The sequence below is a fragment of the Pinus tabuliformis genome, chromosome 8 (genome assembly GCF_031772625.1).
Source record: "Pinus tabuliformis cultivar Carrire ecotype Pingquan chromosome 8, CPIR1, whole genome shotgun sequence".
Lineage (NCBI taxonomy): Eukaryota > Viridiplantae > Streptophyta > Pinopsida > Pinales > Pinaceae > Pinus > Pinus tabuliformis.
This window is the reverse complement of record NC_142294.1, coordinates 1111794970-1111811908: the sequence shown is the minus strand read 5'-3', so window position 1 is coordinate 1111811908 and position 16939 is coordinate 1111794970.

The following is a 16939-nucleotide window of genomic DNA, read 5'->3' as shown; positions in this document are numbered from 1 at the left end:
CTTGAGCAAATGATCGCACTCTGAAGGCACGAAGCTTCACCCTTCAGCATTCATACTTTCACCATGTGCCATCCTGGGCCTCTTGAGCACATGATTGCACCCCGAAGGCCTGAAGCCTTCATCCTTCAAACTTTAGGAGCTCCCTGTGCCCCCCCATCTCTGGCCTTGAGCGCACACAACACTTGGGAACCATGAATCCTTCCCCTTCATCATTCAGACTTGTGCCATGTGCCCTTCCTTTATTTTTTCTTCCTATTGGGCGCATGAGCGCATGTCGAAGACTTGGAGCCTCCCCCTTCATCCTTTCAGCCTTTCGAGGTGTGCCCTTGTGCACAAAAGCTCTTCTTGCTCTTTCCAAAGCATACTAAAAAGGCATGAACATAAAATATACATAAAACATGTTAGACTAGGAGATTTTCAAGCTAATGATTTCTTGTCATGAGTTATTGCAACTACAGGTATTCTAGGAGCAACATGGAAAGCATGCATGTAGAATATTGGGAAAAGGATACAAGCAATGGAAGCATTGAAGAACAAAGAACACATTCAAATCTTGATTTTCGAAGCACCGTGAAGATTCCAAGATCAAAGACCCTTTGGATGGTGAAGACATCAAGGGTTGTCAATTGCATGAAGAACAAAGACATAAGTGGAAGCCATGTCACCATTAAAGAAAGTACATGTCATTAGTCACTATTAGTCTCAGCGATCAAAGATAGTGACATGTCACATTTTCATCACATGATGATGTGGAAGTTATGATGTAATGTTCTAATCATTGTAAATACAAATAAGTGGAATTCCAAGAGTCATGTATGGACTAAAGAGTCATGGAAGTCCAAAATAGAAGTCCAAAGGTTGTAGAAGTCTAAAGGTCATTAGGAGTTGGAAAGTCAAGTCATTAGGATGAGAAAGAACATGCCTTAAGTTATAAAAGGATCTTCATTTATCGTGTAAAGGACTTTTAACCTTTCCTTCTCCCATAAGGCATTAGAGATACAAAGTAAGTAATTTTTGGGAGCAAGTAGTGGATCTAACGCTCCACCATTGGAGCTAGTGATGCTCATTGTATTTATGTATCTTGGAATTTTTTCTTAATAAAGAAGCCTTCCAGGCTAGAATATTTTCACGCATAATGTAGATGTTTCTAATAGTATTCTTTGAATGCTTATGGTTCATGTTTTCTCTCATCTGTATTGAAGTAATTGAACTATTTCGGTGACTTCAGTGCTCAACTTAATGGAAATGTGTTGTAATGTTTATAATGATCGTTGCATCCATGTGAACTATTTCGCTTGATGTTAGACAAATATTTCTTATTCATGTGTGTCTCCATTAGGGTAGTACTATTACTTCTCTCTTTGAGGCTCACTTTATTTTCCCCCTTGCATTAAGAGAACCTTGATACATCTGTAATTGAACATTCACAAGTCACATTCGCTTTCTCATTCAAAAGGACATTTGTGCTTCTCTCTTGTGCTAATTGCTAAAGCCAAGGCATATCTTTAAGTAAATGGTAGTCGGGTTGTATTTTGTATGGGACTCCTACACCAAACGATGTGAGTTATATTTTGGACCTTATATCAGGGAGATCCCCCATATGTTGGCGGTATCCAGCACCGTCAACATTTTGGCGCTAGAAGGAGGGGAGCTGGTTTTTATGGCTGAACACTCCACACACCCTAACCATTGGTCTCTTGTACGGAATAGAAACATTTTGAGCACCATTCCAACTCCTATTTTTTAAGTAGGAGAGTCTTCTCATCTTGGCCCAGAATTTACATACGAGGTCACCTACAAACCAATTTGGTCACTTCGACCTATAACCTGCTGGTTTTCTAAGGCAATCAGTTTTCTTACAGTTGTAAAAAATCTACCGCATTCAGTGAAGAATAAAGAAACAACTAGTACCGATATATTAGTTTCTATAGGGGAAGATTTGGTTTTTTTCCACTCTTGAAGAGTTAGTGGAATCCTTTGACGACATAGTGCAACAAGATCCACATCCACCCATTAATGAATGGTACGAGGAAGACATTGTTCTTTCTGCGAGATTTTAAATTCAGCGACGATTTAAACAGTCAAGAAGGAGGCTCCTTAGATTCTAAAACGGAGGAGGAACCTAGAGACGAAGACATGGCCGACCAAGACTTGGATTGGATGGCCTAAGGGCCTCTTTCTCTTCCAAATAATCTTCATAAGATGCCCAGACACCCAAAAAAGCTATTATCAAAGTTCGATCTAGATAAGAAGTCAAAGGTAGAAGATCACATCGATAATTTCTACATGCATCTATGGATGTGAGAAGTAAGGTACGATGATGTTTCTTGCAGGATTTTTCCTTTTATATTAGAAGATAGAGCAGCAGCATGGTACCATAGTCTGCCTATCAATTTGGTCCATAGATCGAGGGAGTTTAAAAAGTTATTTCTTGAGAAATTTGTTGAGGAGAAGACTCCCACCACATTATTGAAAGAGCTCGGAAATAGTAAAATGTGGGAAAAGGAGAAAGTAAAAGATTTTAATCAAAAGTTAAATTGCATCTTGAACAAGTTTCCCTCATGCATGCAATTGCATTATTCAATTACTATTGATTATTACAAAGCTGCCTTTCCCTCTAACATTTCCTCATTCATTAAAAGATATGCAAAGGAAACATTGGCACAAAATTGCGCAGAAGCAATCGCTGTCGAGAAGGATTTGCGTGTTATTGGAGTTTTTATGATGAAGATGAATCAAAAGACTTCAAGGGAACTAGTATGAAGTCTCAACCTTCTTTAAGTGAGGCTAAAGAAAAGGACTCATTAGATATTGAAATCTTGACCCGAACAGTGAAGGAACTTACCAATGAAATTTCAGAATTGAAGATAAGGTCAAGCGATACTTGTACTAGAAGCAAGCCTCCCAAGTCTTTCTCGTTTCAAAGGAATAATAATAACAACGGCAACAATCATCCCACCAATTCTACCCATATTTTGAATGTTATGTTAGCTATAGAAAGTATGGGTATGGACAACTATTGCTCTTTCCATCATGAATATCATTCAAAAAATAAATGCCTGTAGTGGAAACACAACATGAATGCATTGGCTGCACATATTTTGGATTCCTTATTAGCAGATGAGCAGATGGAACAAATGGAAGAAACAAAAGATCAAGGTGTGGCTGAAGAAACTACTAGTAATGGACATGTAGTGAATGATTTTGATTGTATCTACAATGCTATCAAGAAAAGTATTAAAGCACCACCACAAAGTGAGGCCCCTCCTCAGAAGAAAAAAGGTCGTGTTGTAGCGGCTACAACCACCCTCCAAAATTTGGCATATGCTTTGATATTGGAGCCTTCCTTCTTAACCATAGTAGCTCATCTCGCACTGGTCTAGATATTTGTGCTTTGGCTGAGACTTGTCTTTTAAGTTTGGCTTGTGTTTGCTTAGTTTATTTTCTAACTCACAAGATTATCTCCTAACTTGATCCCATAGCAGTTATGGGCTTGTCCCAAGAAACTACACAATTATTGATGGAAACTAGACTTCTTGTTGGAAATTGCGCAATCCTGACTACCAGTGATCCTTGATATCATAAAATGCACAATCATGAGGGGGAATCCCAGCACTGAGCCCAAAAATTGCACAACTCTCACTGAGCTAAAAAACTACGCAGTGCACTGAGCAAGAAAGTTTCCCAGTTCCCAGAACTGCGTTGTCTTTCCTAGCAGTGTGCATGGAAAGTTTCCCTAGAAAAATCATAAAAGAAAAAAAAAATCAAAAAACATCCCTTAAAATAGAAATCTATTTTTAGTATCCCGAACGAGGCACTTGCGTTATTTTTATAAACTTCCGCCAAGTGTCGCTTTTTCCTTGATTTTAGGCATGCACTTCATAAACACTAATTTGTCCAAACATATTTAATCAATGCTACTAGATATCATTTACGCATTCGACCTTGGAGATATAGCATTCCTGAGGAGATAAAGGAACCTTCAGTGCGATCGTCGTCGCTTTTCCGAGTGGTTTGGATTTCGTCATCTTTTGTCACTTCTACTCTCACTTTTTGTTGTTTGCCTTGTGTGAGTTTTGTTTCACTTGTTTCTCTGCATGGTTGTTGGTTTTTTAACTTGTTTTAACTTGTCGAAGTGTCGTTTTAAGTTATAGGTTGCATTTCCCAAGTGTCGCATGCGTTTTCTTGTTTTTGCACCAATGGTCATTGTTGCGGCGACTCTCCTCACATTCTTGATTTTCCTTCCGTTTAATCAATTATTGCACTTGATTCACATGAATGCATCTAAACTTAGTCATATCTTCTCTCAACGTCACAATATATTTCATATTTGCTTGTTTTTCACAATTCCCTTGGGCAGATGTAGGTTTCCCTTGCCTGGATCTCACTTTACACAACTTGCACTATGCAAATTGGAGGCTCAAGCCACAAGCTTGGCCTCTAGAATTGCATAGAGCATAGCCTAATCTAGCTCCCACTGTGCACTGTGTAGTTCCAAGAGCCAGCCTCCTAGCTTGGCCACTGAGACTACGCATTGCGAAGGTCCAGTCATCAAGCCTCCACCTCGGCTACTGAGACTACGTTGTGTGAAATTCCCACAGTTAGTCAGTCACCCCTATCAATTAAAACTACGCAATCCTTCTCATCTAGTGCTTGTCTTGCTTCTTGAAATTGCCTTCAAGTTGTTTTTCTTTTAAACTGACATTTGTTTTCCATGAGTGTCTTCTTTGTCCCACGGGTACATCAATTGTTGAGCATCTCTCCAGCAGTCACATTTAACATGGCATACAAGAGAGTTGCATCAAAGGAAACCACTGAGAGCAGTATTGGGGAAGCAGTTGAGAGTACATCAGTTGAATTACCAGTGTATGCAGATACTCAGTTGTTTATCAAGAAGGGAACAACACTGACATGGAAACAGATCAAAGACGCTTTTGTAAAAGACTTTGAGGCAGATCTCGAGGACTAGCAGGTCTATCTTAATATCCAGAAGTAATGGATATACAAGGTTGCATGTAGATATCCTGCCTTCCCATGTGCGGACATCATTAGCTAGATTGTCTCACATAAAGATGAACAGTCTATGACATTGAGCAGTGTCAGTGAGGTAGAAGCTTTCCACCTTCAAGCCAAAATACTTTCAGTAGATGTATCACTTGCCTGAGTTGGTCAAGTGCATGGACTCACTCTTCTATGCCACCCATAGATATGTGAACACAAGATACAATGTCAAGCGTTGGATGAAAGAGCCATCAAAGTTTTGGCAAACACCCACCCATGTTTACAAAACAAAATCCCTCATAAATTCTTACGAGTTCTTGATCATCTTTTCTTGCATAATTTATTGTCAAGAGAGCACAGAAACCTTCCCTAAAGGGTCTGCAGTCTTATTGGACCAGTTGGTGAACGATGGGAGTGTAAAAATTTCTAAATAGATATCCTACTGCAGTGATTAATATTATTTCTTCTACTTATTACCTCATAAATAAGTTATACACATTATTCTTACAGCAAGTATCGAAATATATTCTACTGCAGCCTTCACAATTAAACCATTGCAGAAAGTAAATGTAAGGAAATACACTAGCACAAATACAACCACAATGACACAGTTATTTTTGGACAATCATCCCCAAAAAAACTAATGTGGAAAAATCGGTGTAGCAGATGAGGGCTTTTATTATTCTTCAGCAAATTCTCTTGTACAAATTACAGCCAGAAAAATAGGAATGAGAAATTTTACAAACACTTCTTAACCAATTTCTACCCCAGGTGAAGCACTTCTTCTTCCCTAGAATCTTTCTGATCCTCTCTGTGTCAAATTTCTCTCCCAGGCTCAGTGTCAAGTTTCTCACACAAGATCTATGTCAAATTGCTCTCCCAGGCTCAGTGTCAAGCTGCCCACACATGCTCTGCGTCAAACTGCCTCTGCGTTGCCGCTTTCTGTGTCAACCTGTTCTTGCTCTGAGTCTTGATGTTTGGCACTCTCTAAATGTGTTGATGCCCTCTCTCTCTTTCTCACCTACAACTCTCCCTCTAATTTGATTTTCTCTTGCCGAACTTCGACCAGTGAGAAAATCGATCTTACTTGGGTAACTAAGTATCTGCCTCTGGTGTTTTCTCCAAGTTCCCATCAAGTCTCTTCTTAGATAGATATATTCTTCAAGAACATTAATAATAATAGATGATCTTATATACTGATTTTAAACATAAAATCTCAAACATAGCAGCGAATTAGGATTGCACTTAGATGTTCCTAGGCTCTACACTATTGCACTACATAGTTTCGATCTGGGGCACAACATCCCATGGTGCCAGTGTCGTGGATTGAACCTAGGTCACCCACATGAAAGGAAATAATACCCAATGTGAGCTTAGTTAACTCATTGTACATACTTATGTTGATTTTATTTTTCTTTCGAACATACATCACATAAATTCGATATTTACATTCTAGCTTCTTCGAAGAGGCACACCCAAAATAACCTAGATCAGTACCTCAGGCTCCTAGTATTTCATCTTGAATATTTATTTTACATTTCTAAATAATGGTACAAAACATTTCAAATTGAATCTTCAGGGATTCAAACCAACAACGCTTTACCTCAACTATTTTCAACCATAATATTTCAGCTTTCTTGTTCAGATATTACACAATCTCACATAGTTCTCACGATTAATTCATGAATATTATAAGTTATTGAAACCTCCCTACAAATCATAAACTCCATCCTCATCTATGCATTTTGTAACTCTACAAACCATGGAGAGAACTAGAACACAAATATCATCTGTCACCTGGGACGTAATTTTACAACACATCATGGTATAACAAGGGTAACTCTATAACCAATAAAATCAACCTAATTAGTCACTCGCTTGGGTCGCTTCTAGATACACTCCATTAGCCTTGCCTCGGGTTCTACACAACTTGCTCAAAAATTATCTGAAGTTGTTACCAAAATTTAGTGGAAAAAGGAAAGGGGAGCATGAACAACATATCAACGCCTTCCAATATTTTACTAGAAATTTTGTCGTGGAAGATGAATATCTTTCTATCAAACACTTCATAAAACCCCTTCAAGGAGATGTGCAGAAAAGGTTTTGTACTCTTCCGACAAACTCACTACACTCATGATATTATCTAGAAAGGAAATTTCACACCTAGTGGGGTGAAAAGAGATATTTTCAATACTATCTCACTGAGGTCATGATGTTTGAGAATAATTATTTTGAGAATATATAGGATTTCACTAAATGGTTCAATAAACTCTACAACAAGATTCCAAACGAGATAAAAATTGTTCCCATTACTGATATGGTAAGTTATGCAGCAGGTTTCAATCTTGATTTGTTTCTCATGCTAAGGAAAGGAGACCAATAAACCTACCCAATGTGAAATTAGACGCAGTTGAGATAGAAGGTAACCTGACTGCTACAGGAAAACTATGAAAATAAAGGTTGGAAATGAAAATTACGATGGTGACAAAGAAAAGGGGGGAAATAAGGATAGAGGTAAGAAGAATGTGAAGGATGAAGCTAGTCATCTTACTTACAAAAAATGTACATCTAAAGACAAGATTGAATAGATTAATAGGTTAATCAAAAATGTGTCCAACCATATCACTAAACATGAGTCTTAAGGGCCAAGTAAATTTCAAAACTAGTTGCCTCAAAACCTCACATTCATTCATAGGTTATTTAACCATCAATAGATAAATACGGAGAGAAGTCTTGGAGAACAACCCACACAAATTCCCATGAGAAAGGATCTCAACCTTGAAATTCATGAGTATTATGATGTGTACATCCATGATTCAGATATAAACTAGTTAGGAGATTAAATCCCCACTTTCTACATCACAGAGACTGATGATACACATTCCCTCGCATTGCAAGAGAGTTATGAGCCATATGAGAACTATGGGATATCACCATCCCAATATCAAAGAATCACCCACTCAATGATGGAAGAGCTGAAGAGGAACTATGAATTACAACCTAGACTAGATAGACCATCCAGGTTGGATCATGATAATGAACTTGAGTTATCCTTGCAAAATTCAAAACCAATCCACGATACCCGTTACCCACCTCTAGAAAGTTTAAAGAAAATGTGAGGGTTATCAAATAAGAAACGAAGGGTTCTTTTGGATCAAATTGCATACTTGAGTTAAGAATCTGGTGAGACATGAGACACTATGCCCTCCCAACCTCCATGTAACACCCCTATGGTTCTACTTTTTAAATAATGATTATTATTAGACATTGTTGTACTCTTGGAATAATTGGCTATGGAAGTCATGATGGGATTTATGCAATGTTGCAATTAATTTATTTCATTATTAAAATTGTACAAGTAATTTTTTCATGTTCAATCAAATGACCTTGAACCTAGATCAATCATCATCCATTCACACTTTTCAATCATCCCCTACAAATGAAAAAGAACCCCCTCTCTAGAAGGTCCAAGAATCCTAGATTACATGGGATAAAAACTCTATTTTTGTGGTTCATCACACTTACCTTTAGGATAGGCTGCAATGATACTAGTTTCACTCATGGAAACTATGCTTTCCAGCACAGGCTGCTTTTTGAAAAAGTGAGATGATAGTGGGAAATGAGTAAAAAGTAAAACTTAATGTTGAAGTTTCTCTTTCTAGAAGCTTCAGAAGTGGTTTCAACCATTTACTATTAGATCATATCTTGAATGCCATATATTGAGGCCTTATCTCTTTTCTCATAGAACTTACCTCCCTCTAATGTGGATCTAAGCCCTAGAATGGCAAATCCCTAACCACCACATTTACCCTATAAATTCAGTACCCCTGATAGAGTTTGGATTGGCTTTGTGAGACTCTGAATTATGCCCTTATGCTTCTCATTTATGTCTAGAGATCCATAACCTATCCATTTCTTTGAGGTTTGATTAAATTCTTACTATTTTAGCAAAGGAAGGACTAGGTAGCTAGGAGATATCTACAAGGTCAAGGCCTACAAGGGCTCAAATATTGTCCTAATTTTATTAATACAAAAATTTCTTGTTTTCCTATACATTATGTCCCATTTATGAATATGTAGAACAATGAATCCTTGGATTCTTTTTTAGAGTTTTTTTTTATATGCTATTTTTATGTTTTGGATCTCTTGCTTGTTTTGAATGATTTGCAGGTTCCACTTATAGAAATTGGAGCTGGAGCTCAAGCTAGAAAGCTAAGACAAGGACAAAGTTTACATCAGATTTCTGGTAAGTATTCCCTCCATATTTCAAACATCTCTAAGGAAAGAATTGAAATTTTGTCTTGGTTGTTTCTAGATTAAGCCACTAGATCTAGGGAAGTTTCTTTTGTGCACATTAGGAACTTATCCATATAACAACTTGGTTCTACTTTTTGAACATTGGCTATTTTTAGACATTGATCTATTCTTGGAATAATTGGCCATAGAAGCAATGATGAGATTGATGTCATGGTGTAATTAATTTATTTCATTATTTAAGGTTCAAGGAAAATGTAATGGGTACCAGCTAATAAAGGGAAGGTTGTTTTGGATTAAAATATATACTCGACTTAAGAATCTAGTGATACATGAGATGCTATGCCATCCAAACGTCCATGTAACACCTCTATGGTTCTTCTCTTTAAACACTTACTATATGTTGACATTGATCTAGTCTTGGAATAATTGCCTATGGAAGCCATGATGAGATTGATGTGATGATGTAATTAATTTATTTCATTATTAAAATTATATATAATTTCTTTTGGGATATTGAAGAAATGGCACTAGATTTTAGAAGAATTATTTCCATCTTATAAGAAGTTTTTGGTGGTTAAATTCCACATGTTGGGCCTTCCCTAAAAGTCTCATAAAAGTACTTAGGAGAAAGTAAATTAAAAATATTAACACAATGACAAAGAAATATTATATTAATCACTTAGTTCTAGATACATATTAAGTGGGGTGGAATAAAGAACTGTACGAGAGAAAAGTGGGATCTAAACAAAAATCTTGGAATCTTCTTCGAATAAAAAATTAAAACAAAAATCCATAGGCAAGAGGCTGACATACCTTAAAACATGATGTTGCCAAAAATATCTATAGGGAATAAATATATAAAGAAAAACCACATAGGAATCAAATAGGTTGTTGAACCGAGGGCAAGAATATCTTAGCTTGGGGTGAATTAGCTGAGGCATTTCATCGTTGGGTGGAACGTGCACCATTCCTCAGTATTTACCAAGCAATCTGATTAGGTGAATTTTATGGTGAAACCTTTATCTACTATTAAATGGGTATTCCATTGTTCTAAATAGCAAGGATGCATGTTTTTTGACTTTATTTTATATCTTGTTTAACTGTGGAAGGAATTTTTCATTTTACTAGATTTATGACTCTCTATTTTTAAAATATGTATACTCACATGCTCTCTCATTATAAAATATGTATACTTTCATGCATAAATTGCATGCATACTGATGATAGCGAACTACTGAAATATAACCATTGATGGCATAGAGATAAGAGTATGTTGATAAAACTATATCTACAAATATGATTGTGTATTATTCGACCTTACCATTACTTGTTGTTAATCTTCATTCATGTGTGAGAAGTCCTTAATTTTAGAAAACAAAATTGATTGATCATTCAACGGCCCAGATTAGATTCTAATAAATGGTTAGGATCATTTGAATTTATCTCTGCCTTCTTCTAGAAGTTCCACCCACAGTGTAGATTAATACCCATTAATTATTTTAATTTCCTAAGTTTAGATTTAGGGTCCCATTAAAAATAATTAATTATTTTAATAAAATTGTTTCCAGGTGGAATTTCTCAAAACGATTTATGTGTATTGGAGAATGCATGTGTCTAAGCCTTCTTGCAAATTTTGAGGCCTAGATCGCATTCGATGCTACTCCAATCAACACTCACTCTTAGGGAGGAAGGGCTATAACAATATACTGCTACTACATACTGCTATGAATCTGAAGCATCGTCCTCTACACTGATGATGTCTGACATGCTCTCCACTAATTGTTGTGCTTCTACTGCAACTATACTGCTACCTTTGACATTGCCACTGCCAATGCTACATTTATACTATAGCTCCCTTTGAATGTCTACATCTGTGTTGTTGCTGGCATTGTCACTGCCAATTGTCCCTGCACTACAAACTATTGCTGCTACTAAAACAGATTTTCAACCATACCCATCCTCTCTCTAAACTGAGCGAAATTAGCTCTTGCGAGAGCCTTTGTGAGTATATTAGCCACCTGCTCTCCTGTGGGGACATACTATAGTTTTACTACCCCACGCTGAATGTAGTCTCTGATAAAGTGACAACGGATATCTATATGTTTCGACCGATCATGAAATACTAGATTCCCAGAGAGTTTGATACAACTCTAATTATCGCAGTAAACCTTGGTCACTTCCATCCTTTTTTTTAATAAGCTCAAAATCAATTTTCTGAGCCATATGGCTTCACACGTATTTTTGTTGGCTGCCATATATTCTACTCTTGTTGAGCTCAGTGCTACCGATTTATGCTTCTTGTTGCACCAATATATCATCCATGATCCAACACTAAAGTAGTACCCTGAGGTATGTTTTTAGCCTACTAAATTCCCTACCCAATCTACATTAGTGAACCCATTCAAACTTACATCTTCCCCTTGGGAGCACTTCAACCCATATCCGACTGTTCCAAGTACATATCGAAGAATGTGTCTTGATGCTGCCCAATGCACCCTTTTTGGTTCCACCATGCACTGACTAAGAGAGTTGATAGCAAAAAAAATGTCTGGCCTAGTGTTTGACCAGATACATAATCGACCCAATGAGCTACCTATACAAGGTCGGATCTACTTCCTTGTCTTTTGATGCACCTATTTTCTTCTAGTCGGTAATCATGGGAGTAGCCATGGGTCGGCAATTCTGCATTATGAATCTCTTCAGAATTTCTGTAGCATACCTTCCTTGTCCAAGGAATATCTCCCCATTCTTTTGCCAAACTTCCAACCCCAGAAAATAATTCATCAATCCCAAGTCCATGTCGAATTTGGCTTCAAGATTCTTCTTACAATCCTAGATGAGCCCAGATGACCCAGTTAGGAACAAGTCATCTACACACAATACCAGAATAAGTGGCTCATTCTTTACCAAAAATAGTAGAGATTGGGATCAACATCACTCTTGACAAATCCCATCTGCTACAAGTAACTATCAATCCAACCATACCATGCTCTCAGTGCCTGTTTGAGCCTGTACAGGGCTTGCTTTAACCTACAAACATGATTTTTCTTCTCACGAGTTTCAAAGCCTTCGGAATATTCTATTTACACCTCCTCTTCTATCACTCTGTTCAAGATTGTTGTCTTGACATCCATCTAGTGAATCTCCCATCCCATTTAAGTTGTTAGGGATATAAAAAATCTGATAGAGGTGTTTCAAGCAACTGGGGCGAAGGTCTCTTCATAGTCTATTCCTTCTTTCTAAGCATCCCCTTTTCTAGAACCTTGCCTTGTACTTCTCTATACTGTTGTATACAGCATACTTGATCTTGTAGATCCATCATGATCCTACAACTAATCTATCTTCTGGTCTAGGTACTACTTCCTAGACATCATTCGTCATGATGGAGTTGTATTCTTCCACCATGGAATCCACCCATACTTGGTGTTGAACAGCTTCCTGAAAGCTTTTTTTTCTTCAAACTGAGCTACCAATGCTTGGTATCTATCTAGTTGTCTGCGCTGCCTATTCTCAGCTCTAAGAGCTCCAACGAACTCCTCTACATCCCTTAGTGTCTGTCGTACTTCTCTTCTAGTTCTACCACTTGTGGTGGGAGGCTCAACCAACTCTTCCTCCTGATCCTGTCATTCCCTTTGTTAAGAATCATTTGCATTTCCTCCTTCTGAGGAGCTATTGGTGCTGGTCAGTGTACTCGATCCAGATGTATGTCCTCTTGCTTGTCCTTCTTACTACCCCTACTGCTCTTGGAATAATGGAACATTTCCTAACTGATCTTCTACAGGAATCTCACGAGATTTCCTAAAAGCTCTATCTTCCATGAACTTTGCATCCTATATTACTACAATATTCTTACTACCAGGAATGTAGATTCTATATGCCTTTGAGGTCTCATTGTATCCTACGAGATACCCATTTTATATAGTCTGATCTAGTTTACTGCGCTTCTCGTCTATAATGTGACAATAAGCCACGCTTTTGAATATCTTGAGATGAATGATTTCTGGATTCTTCCCTATGAAAACTCGTTTGGGTGTTCTCTTCCCCAATGCTCTATGAGGAGTTCTATTCTGGATATACTATAGGGTTGCAATATTCTTCCCATAGATACCTAGGTAGATCTTGATCATATAACATAGTTGTGGTTGCCCCAACAATAGTTCTATTTTTTCGTTCTGCTACTCCATTTTTCTCCGGATTATAAGGAGTTTTCCACTCTCTTTTGATGCCCTCCTTTGCGCAGAAATTTTTAAAGTCTTTCTCTGTGTATTCTCCACCATTATCTGAACGCAATACCTTTATCTTTTTCCCTGACATATGTTCAACAAGATATTTAAACTCTCAGAAACGATCAAAAACCTTATCCTTGGTCTTTAAGAAATAAATCCAGGCTTTTCTGGAGTGATCATTGGTAAAGGTGATGAAGTATTCACCACCACTAAGAGCCCTTGTGGACATAGGACCCCAGATATATGAGTGTATTAATCCTAATACACATTTTTCTCTATTGTTACTTCTGGAAAAAGTTTCTTTAGCATACTTTCCTAGCACACATCCTCTGCATAAGTCATCATGTTCACTACTAAGGACTCGTACCCCTGTAACAGTCTCTCTGAGCATCCTTAGTGCTCCATGATGTAAGTGCCCCATTCGCATGTGCCATAATTCATTTCACTCATTCTCACCATTACAGTTGTTGCCTATCAGTGCCATTGATGATTCAAGTTGCAACCTATATAACTTGTTCCTTCGAACCTCAATTTTATTTTTCTTCTTCTAGCTTGGATGCTTGACGTATACCTTCTTTCCCATGAAGTATACATCATATCCCTTGTCCTGTAACTGGGATACTGAAATCAAGTTCATTCCTAATCCTCACAAATGCATAACATTGGTGGCTCGGATGTTGGTCCCTGCTTCCGTCTAAAAAGTTATGGTGCCTCTCCCTACTGGAGTACATTTCATTATGTTTCCCATAGTTATTTGGAATTCCATTTGTTCTTCTTGATAGCTTGAGAAATTTTCTCGTACTCCAGTCATATGAACTGAATCCCCACTATCAATGTACCAAACATCCCTTGATGCTGAATTTGCAGGCATGTGAATCCTTCATCTAATCTGGCAGATAAATCTGAGACACTTTAAGTATCCATATTGTGCCAATTTCTGACACTAACATGTCCTAGCAACTGCTGCAAGAAAAAACGGCATCCCACCTGAGATAACCCTCCTTGCTGAATCTTATGTTGCATTATTTCTTCTACCACTGATAAATTTTGATTGGAAATACTTACCTCTCTATCGACTCACTCAGAGAGAGTTTTCCCACGAAATCCAATCTCCTTGGCTTGAACTACGAATTCCTTTTGGAGATTGGAATTTTTTCCCCTGCAGAAATTTTGAATTCCCTTTTCCTTTCAACGCTGGGTCCTCCAGCTTCTTTCTTATGCTTCCTTGTAGCTCTAATACCATGTAAAAGTTTCTAAATAGAAATCCTACTACAGTGATTAATATTATTTCTTATACATATTACCTCATAAATAAGTTATCCACAGTATTCTTACGACAAATATCGAAATATATTCTACTACAACCTTCACAATTAAAACATTGCAAAAAGTAAATGTAAGGAAATAAACTAGCACAAATACAACCACAATGACACAGTTATTTTTGGACAATCGTCCCCAGAAAAACTCAATGTCAGAAAACCGATGCAGGAGATGAGGATTTTTATATTCTTCAGCAAATTCTCTTGTACTAATTACAGCCAGCAAAATAGGAGTGAGAAACTTTACAAACACTTCTTGACCAAGTTATACCCCAGGTGAAGCACTTCTACTTCCCTGGAATCCTTCTAATCCTCTCTGTGTCAAACTTCTCTCCCAGGCTCAGCGTCAAGCTGCCCACGCAGGCTTTGCATCAAACTTCCTCTGTGTTGCCTCTTTTGCGTCACCTTGTTCCTTCTCTACGTCTTGTTGCCTTGCACTCTCTGAATGTGTTGATGCCTTCTCTCTATTTCTCACCTGCAACTCTCCCTTTGATTCAATTTTCTCTTGTCGAACTTTGACTAGTGAGAAAATTGTTCTTACTCAGGTAACTGAGTATCTGCCTCTGTTATGTTCTCCAAGTGCCCATCAAGTCTCTTCTTATAATCCTCTCGTTGATCATTCAACGCCCTAGATTACATTCTAATCATTTGAATTGATCTATGCCTTATTATAGAAGTTTCATCCATAGTTTAGATTAATACCCATTAATTATTTTAATTTCCTAAGTTTATACTTAGGGTCCCATTAAAAATAATTAATTATTTTAATAAAATTGTTTTCGGGTGGAATTTCCCAAAACGATTTCTAGGTATTAGATAATGCATGTGTCTAAGCCCTCTTACAAATTTTCAGGCCTAGAGAACATCCGATACTACCCAAAATCAACAGGGAGGCCCTTCAACTAGTCAGATTTGTTGGCTCAATAGTTGAAGTCCCATGTAGCTAAGGCTCGGAATTTTCCCAAGAATGAGCAAGCAAGGTTTTACATGTTCGCATAGTTACTGGATGCAATCTATGTGCAACAGCAGTTTCCGGGCATGAACTGGACTTTGAAACCACAAGAGACTATTGTGAGCCTCTATTGCAACTTTCTTTCTAACAACAGTTATCGATGGGTGATGGAATAGATAACAGACCACTTTATCATCCAACTTTACAAGCTTTTATTTGAGCAAGATCCACATTGCATGTCCCAAGAAGCAATGGAAGTCATAGTAGACATTGCAGAGTATGCCTCACTAGTTGGCACCTTCATTAGAGTGTTTGGAAAAGAGAATCCTCTGCATGTCTTCCCAAGGTATGCCACTAAAAAACTGATCATGCAAGAAATATCATACCAACTCGATACATGGTTGTCAACGGCACTGTATAGGAAGAAAAAATCACCATGGCCCGCTCTTCTTTTTTGGATAGGATTATACGAGGTTAAGAACTTGAAAGATGTAGATGTTGAGGCTAAGGACATAGTGAGATTCGAGTTTGGCACCAATTAATTTAATTCGTATGATCCCCATAGTCTTTACAAGGACCATTGTACGAGAGTTTACTTTCCATGGATCAAAGAGGAATTTCATTGGCCAGAGGAGGATCCTTGGAGGTACTTCTACAATGCCTCCTGACTCAATGAGTTGTTCAATATAGCAAGGACTTTGAAGGTTTCTCCACAGACAGCAACAGCTTCAGAAGCAAAAGCAACAACAGCGAAAGGAAGCAATCCAATATAGGACAAGGGAAAGAGGAGTATTGTTGATAATCAAGAGGGAGAGAAAATCTGTAAAATGAAGGCAGATCCTATTTTAGTGAATGCATATTTGGCAACGGAAGAAAAGAGGGAGAAACAGATCAAGAGAGTGGAGCGAAGGAAGAGAAGAGGTTGCAAGAAGAAAAACTAAAGTCGTAGGAGACAGAGAAGAAGATGAAGGAAGAATAGGAGTTGAGGATGAGAGAACAAGAAAAGAAGAAGAAGCAGGAAGAAGAAAAAAGGCAAGGCATGATGACAGAGGAAACAGTGTTGATACAAGTTGAAGAGCCGGAACAACCAGCAACAGAGGAGGAAGTTGAACAAATGCAAGATCGAGAGCCTGCTCAATAGATTGAGAAATTGATTGAAGGGACAGACATGGAGTTGGAAC